Source organism: Coregonus lavaretus (assembly GCF_964263955.1).
Source record: "Coregonus lavaretus genome assembly, chromosome: 26".
In the NCBI taxonomy this organism is placed as follows: domain Eukaryota; kingdom Metazoa; phylum Chordata; class Actinopteri; order Salmoniformes; family Salmonidae; genus Coregonus; species Coregonus lavaretus.
In genome coordinates this window covers 44,250,107-44,257,642 of record NC_140013.1, presented here as the reverse complement: position 1 = coordinate 44,257,642, position 7,536 = coordinate 44,250,107, and positions in this window count along the sequence as shown.

Sequence of the window (7,536 nt, the reverse complement as noted above, 5' to 3'; positions counted from 1 at the left end):
TGAGTCCTTGGAAGGCCGTCTCAGCTTCTCTCCCCCACAGAAACCTTGTGTTGCCACCCTTGGTTACCGCCGAGAGAGGGGCTGCCACCGAGCTGAAGTTCTTGATGAACTTGCGGTAAAAGTTGGTGAAGCCCAGGAAACGTTGAACTTCCTTAATGGACTTGGGGGTGGGCCAATCCGCTACCGCCTCTACCTTCTTGGGGTCCATCTGGACTCGTCCGGGTTCCACAATAAATCCCAGGAATTGTACTCGAGAGGAATGGAATTCACACTTCTCCGGCTTAACGTACAAATGGCTGTCTAGGAGGCGTTTGAGCACTTGTCTGACATGCTTAGTGTGTTCTTGAAGGGAGCTCGAAAAGATGAGGATGTCATCCAAGTACACAAACACGAAGATGTTAAGCATATCCCTAAGCACATCGTTTATGAGCGCTTGGAACACAGCCGGAGCGTTGGTCAGGCCGAAGGGCATCACCGAGTATTCGTAGTGACCAGTAGGCGTGTTGAAAGCGGTCTTCCACTCGTCCCCGGGTTTGATCCGCACAAGATGGTATGCGTTCCGAAGGTCAAGCTTAGTGAAGACAACTGCTTCCTGGAGCAGCTCAAAGGCTGTGGCCATAAGAGGTAGCGGGTAGCGGTTACGGACAGTTATGGCATTGAGTCCCCGGTAGTCGATGCAAGGTCGTAATCCGCCGTCTTTCTTGGCCACAAAGAAAAACCCTGCTCCCGCCGGCGAGGTAGATGGACGCATGAGGCCTGCTGTCAGAGCGTCCTTGATGTAGGTATCCATAGCAGCTCGTTTGGGTGGAGAAAGGGAAAAGATCCGACCCCTGGGAGGGCAGGTCCCCGGCAACAGGTCGATGGTGCAATCGTAAGGTCTATGGGGTGGTAGTTTGGTGGCCCTCTGTTTGCTAAATACCAGTTTGAGGTCATGGTAACACTCGGGAACTCGGGACAAGTCGATGGATTCTAGAGACTCGGAAGGAGAACTCTGGGAACTCGGGAAGATACAAGTGGCTTGGCACGTGGGACCCCACTGCTTGATAGTGCCCACAGACCAGTCGATGTGAGGGTTATGGCTGTGAAGCCAGGGATAGCCAAGGACGAGAGGAAACTCGGAACAGGCGATCAGATGAAAGTTCATCACTTCCTTGTGTTGGGAAACTGAAAGTCGTAAGGGGGTAGTGGCACGAGTGACAAGTCCAGATCCCAAAGGACTTCTATCCAACGTAGTAACCCTTATGGGGTCACTTAGAGGTTCAGAAGGAACGCCATTCTCCTTCTCCCAGATCCCATCCATGAAGTTACCTGCGGCTCCAGAGTCTACCAAGGCTTGAAGAGAAACCTCGTGGTCGTCCCAGGAAAGGGTAACAGGAATGAGCAGGCGGGAGTTGGATGGATGGGAGGAGGTTATGTTTCCCGTTACAGTCCTCCCAGGCCTGCACGGGAGAGTGCGTTTCCCTGGAGCCCGGGACACGTGGAGCGGAAATGGCCCGGTTTGCCGCAATATAGACAGCATCGCTCCCTCATCCGGCGGTCTCTCTCAGCCTGGGAGATGCGTCCAACCTGCATGGGTTCTGGTGGAGCCAGCGAGGATAAAGGTGGAGACTCGGAGTTGGAACCGATAGGAACTAGGGTGAGCGGTCTATGGTTTTGTTCTCTCTCTCTCAGACGCTGGTCTATGCGTGAAGCCAACTTGATAAGGGACTCGAGGTTGTCCGGTGGTTCCCGAGTGGCCAGTTCATCTTGGATGGTGTCAGAAAGACCCTTCAAAAAACACACTGTGAGCGCCTCGTCGTTCCAGCCACTTGCTGCTGCCACAGTGCGGAACTGGATGGCATAGTCCGTCACGCTGCGCCGACCTTGGCGGAGAGTCAGGAGCTGTTTGGCTGAGTCAGGGCCGTTGGTAGGACCTTGAAACACTCGCTTGAATTCTTCAGCAAAGGCAGAGTAGCTGGCACAGCAGGGACTTTGGGCATCCCACACAGCAGTAGCCCAGGCTAGAGCCTTTTCCGACAGCAGGGTGATGATATATGCTATCTTGGACCGGTCGGTGGGAAACGACGATGGTTGCAGCTCAACGGAGAGAGAACATTGGGTGAAAAACCCCTTACAAACACTTGGATCCCCTGAGAACCGTTGGGGAGGCGGCAGACGAGGTTCCGCCAGGGGATTAACTGCCAGGGGCCCTTGAATCGGATGAACTGGAGCAGAAGCGGTTGCCGGGGAAAGTCGATCCGAAATCTGCTTTATGGACGTCAGCATCTCTGACAGAAGTTGAGAATGTCTAGCCATTAAGGCCTCTTGCTGAACCAGAGCAGCTTCGTGGCGTTGGACAGTCCCCTCATGGTGGGACAGCATGGAACAAAAATCCTGGGTACTGGCTGCCTCTGGGTTCATAATAATGGCTCAGTGTTTCTGTCACGACCCGGTGCGAGAAACAGTCACTAATAATTGTCAGAACCCAGAAGATGAGGCAGACACAGCAGTACTAGAGATGGTGGTTTAATAAAGAACAAAATCCTCAGGCAAAGAAACTAAATCCACAATGTCCAAAAATAAAGCCAAGAGGCACAAAGAGGAAAACCTCCAAAAAAACAAGGAAACTCCACAAAGTGGTAAAAATCCCACCAGAGAAATAACCATATAACACAAGGCTTGGGCTGGGGCTGGGTGCTAACTTACAAACACTGAGCAAGGAACTGAGGAACACACAGGGTTTAAATACTAACAAGGGAATGACCTACAGGTGCAAACAATAATTAGATCAAGAAAAAACAAAAGGTACAAAAAAGGTGCAATGGGGACATCTAGTGACCAAAACCCGAACAGTCATGGCCAAAACCTGACATATATAGTGCACTACTTTAGACCAGAGAATGGCACCCTATTCCCTATATAGTGCACTACTTTAGACCAGAGAATGGCACCTTATTCCCTATATAGTGCACTACTTTAGACCAGAGAATGGCCCCCTATTCCCTATATAGTGCACTACTTTAGACCAGAGAATGGCACCCTATTCCCTATATAGTGCACTACTTTAGACCAGAGAATGGCACCCTATTCCCTATATAGTGCACTACTTTAGACCAGAGAATGGCACCCTATTCCCTATATAGTGCACTACTTTTGACCAGAGACGATGCGTTAAATCCCTCACGAAGCTTTAGTATTCATTGAGCCCATTTCAGCCGTTACCGGGGTGTGTTTGACAGGTCATTACAAACATTTCCGTGGTCGTAACGTTAACGGGGGGAAAACGACAGGCACAACCAAGAGTATGAAAGAGTCACAGGAGTAAAATGAAAGCAATCAATCCAGAGAGATTTTACCCTCAAACACAGGAAATAGATGGCTGAAAAAAAGTAAATCCTCAGGTGGGCGCTAAGCAATTACTGAACTAGTAATTGTCCATTAGAGAGGGCAGAGATCCCCTGTGTAATGCACTATGACTGAGACAGAGAGTCGGAGGAGGAGGGGTGTGGGTGTTTTTCACACACAATGTTTATGTGTCTCTGAGAGTGTTTGAGTGGTTTCATGTCCCTACGGTGCTGTGAAAGATATTACATAATGCCTATTGAGAGAGAGAGCGAGAGAGAGAGAGAGAGAGAGAGACAGAGAGAGAGAGACAGAGAGAGAGAGACAGAGAGAGAGAGAGAGAGAGAGAGAAATATACATATTGCTTGAACGATCCCTTTAAGAAATATACATATTGCTTGAACTATCCCCTTAAGAAATATACATATTGCTTGAACTATCCCTTTAAGCAACATGTAATTGCATTAAGCTGCACATTCACAGAGCAATCTGCTCGGTTTGTTGGGAATTACTTAGTCATGTGACTGTCTTGTCCTCCATGGTCGACTAGAGACTGGGAGCTGATCCACTCAGGGCTACAGACATTCACACACACACACACACACACACACACACACACACACACACACACACACACACACACACGCTCTCACACACAAAAACACTCTCACACACGAAACTCACACACACACACAAACACGATCGCTCACACTCACACACACACACGCACACACACACGCACGCTCACACACACACACACACACACACACACACACACACACACACACACACACACACACACGCTCACACACACACACACAACCTTCAGGCTCTGTGGATAATAGGCCTACCCAGTTAATGATGCAAAATATGACTGTACCAACCTGATGCAGAATACTAAGATATTATCAAATCAAATCAAATCAACCTGTTGCAGAATGCTAAAATATGACTGTACCAACCTGATGCAGAATACTACTGTACCAAACGGATGCAGTATACTACTGTACCAAACTGATGCAGAATACTACTGTACCAAACTGATGCAGTATACTAAAATACTACTGTACCAAACGGATGCAGAATATTACTGTACCAAACTGATGCAGAATACTACTGTACCAAACTGATGCAGTATACTAAAATATTACTATACCAAACTGATGCAGAATACTACTGTACCAAACTGATGCAGTATACTAAAATATTACTGTACCAAACGGATGCAGAATACTACTGTACCAAATTATGCAGAATACTAATGTACCACACTGATGCAGAATACTACTGTACCAAACTGATCAATCAATCAATCAAATGTATTGATAAAGCCTTTTAACATCAGCAGATGTCACAAAGTGCTATACAGAAACCCAGCCTAAAACCCCAAACAGCAAGCAATGCAGATGTAGAAGCACGGTGGCTAGGAAAAACTGTATGTGTTATGGCTTTACACCCCCTGCTATATTGTGGATGAAGAGTTACCTGTCTAACAGAACACAGAGGGTGTTCTTTAATGGAAACCTCTCCAATATAATCCAGGTAGAATCAGGAATTCCCCAGGGCAGCTGTCTAGGCCCCTTACTTTTTTCAATCTTTACTAACGACATGCCACTGGTTTTGAGTAAAGCCAGTGTGTCTATGTATGCGGATGACTCAACACTATACATGTCAGCTACTACAGCGACTGAAATAACTGCAACACTTAAGAAAGAGCTGCAGTTAGTTTCAGAATGGGTGGCAAGGAATAAGTTAGTTCTAAATATTTCTAAAACTAAAAGCATTGTATTTGGGACAAATCATTCACTAAACCCTAAACCTCAACTAAATCTTGTAATGAATTATGTGGAAATTGAGCAAGTTGAGGAGACTAAACTGCTTGGAGTAACCCTGGATTGTAAACTGTCATGGTCAAAACATGTTGATGCAACAGTAGCTAAGATGGGGAGAAGTCTGTCCATAATAAAGCGCTGCTCTACCTTCTTAACAGCACTATCAACAAGGCAGGTCCTACAGGCCCTAGTTTTGTCGCACCTGGACTACTGTTCAGTCGTGTGGTCAGGTGCCACAAATTGCAATTGGCTCAGAACAGGGCAGCACGGATGGCCCTTGGATGTACACAGAGAGCTAACATTAATAATATGCATGTCAATCTCTCCTGGCTCAAAGTGGAGGAGATATTGACTTCATCACTACTTGTATTTATGAGAGGTATTGACATGTTGAATGCACCGAGCTGTCTGTTTGAACTACTGGCACACAGCTCAGACACCCATGCATACCCCACAAGACATGCCACCAGAGGGCTCTTCACAGTCCCCAAGTCCAGAACAGACTATGGGAGGCGCACAGTACTACATAGAGCCATGACTACATGGAACTCTATTCCACATCAAGTAACTGATGCAAGCAGTAAAATTAGATTTAAAAAACAGATAAAAATACACCTTATGGAACAGCGGGGACTGTGAAGCAACACAAACATAGACACATGCATACAAACACACGATGACATACGCACCATACACACATGTAGACATGGATTTTGTGTTATAGATATGTGGTAGTAGAGTAGAGGCCTGAGGGCACACACTTAATATGTTGTGAAATCTGTTATGAATGTATTGTAATGGACCCCAGGAAGAGTAGCTGCTGCCTTGGCAGCAGCTAATGGGGATCCATAATAAATACAAATTCAAAACAGGTCAGTACATCAGGAGTAAATGTCACTTGGCTTTTCATAGACGGGCATTCAGAGGTCGAGATGGCAGGTGCGGTAGAGAGAGAGAGTTGAAAACAGCAGGTCTGGGACAAGGTAGCACGTCCAGTGAACAGGTCAGGGTTCCATAGCCGCAGCCAGAAGAGTGGAAACTGTTAGTAACACTAGTAAGCCAGTGACTCAGCCCCCGTAGTAGGGTCAGAGGCAGAGAAGCCCAGGGGTGAGAGGGGAGCCGGCCAGGCAGAGACAGCAAGGGCGGTTCGTCACTCCAGTGCCTTTCTGTTCACCTTCACACCCCTGGGCCAGACTACACATCATCATAGGACCTACTGAAGAGATGAGTCTTCAGTAAAGACTTAAAGGTCGAGACCGAGTCTGCGTCTCTCACATGGATACGCAGACCATTCTATAAAAATTGAGCTCTATAGGAGAAAGCCCTGCCTCCAGCTGTTTGCTTAGAAATTCTAGGGACAATAAGGAGGCCTGCGTCTTGTGACCGTAGCGTACGTGTAGGTATGTATGGCAGGACCAAATCAGAGAGGTAGGTAGGAGCAAGCCCATGTTATGCTTTGTAGGTTAGCAGTAAAACCTTGAAATCAGCCCTAGCCTTAACAGGAAGCCAGTGAAGAGAGGCTAGCACTGGAGTAATATGATCACATTTGTTGGTTCTAGTCCAGATTCTAGCAGCCGTGTTTAGCACTAACTGAAGTTTATTTAGTGCTTTATCCGGGTAGCTGGAGAGTAGAGCATTGCAGTAGTCTAATTGAAAAGTGACAAAAGCATGGATTAGCTTTTCTGCATAATTTTTGGACATAAAGTTTCTGATTTTTGCAATGTTATGCAGATGGAAAAAAGCTGTCCTTGAAATATTCTTGATATGTTCGTCAAAAGAGAGATCAGGGTCAAACAGCAGATCTCTTTGTTTCTTGTGACCTAGAACTAGCATCTCTGTTTTGTCCGAGTTTAAAAGTAAAACATTTGCCGCCATCCACTTCCTTATGTCTGAAACACAGGCTTCCAGGGTAGGACATGTTGGGGCTTCACCATGTTTCATTGAAATGTAGAGCTGTGTGTCGTCCGCATAGCAGTGAAAGTTGGCGTTGTGTTTCCGAATGACATCAACAAGAGGTAGAATATATAGTGAAAACAAACCATCCACCAAGACAAACTGATATTTTTCCGACAGATAAGATCTAAACCAAGCAAGAACTTGTAGACCAATTAGGTTTTCCCATCTCTCCAAAAGAATGTGGTGATCGATGGTGTCAAAAGCAGCACTAAGGTCTAGGAGCACGAGGACAGATGCAGAGCCTTGGTCTGACGCCATTAAAAGGTTATTTACCACCTTCATGAGTGCAGTCTCTGTGGTCGAAAACCAGACTGAAGTGTTTCGTATACATGATTGGTCTTCAGGAAGGCAGTGAGTCGCTGCGCAACAGCTTTTTCAAAATGTTTTGAGAGGACTGAGAGATTCGATATAGGCCGATAGTTTTTTA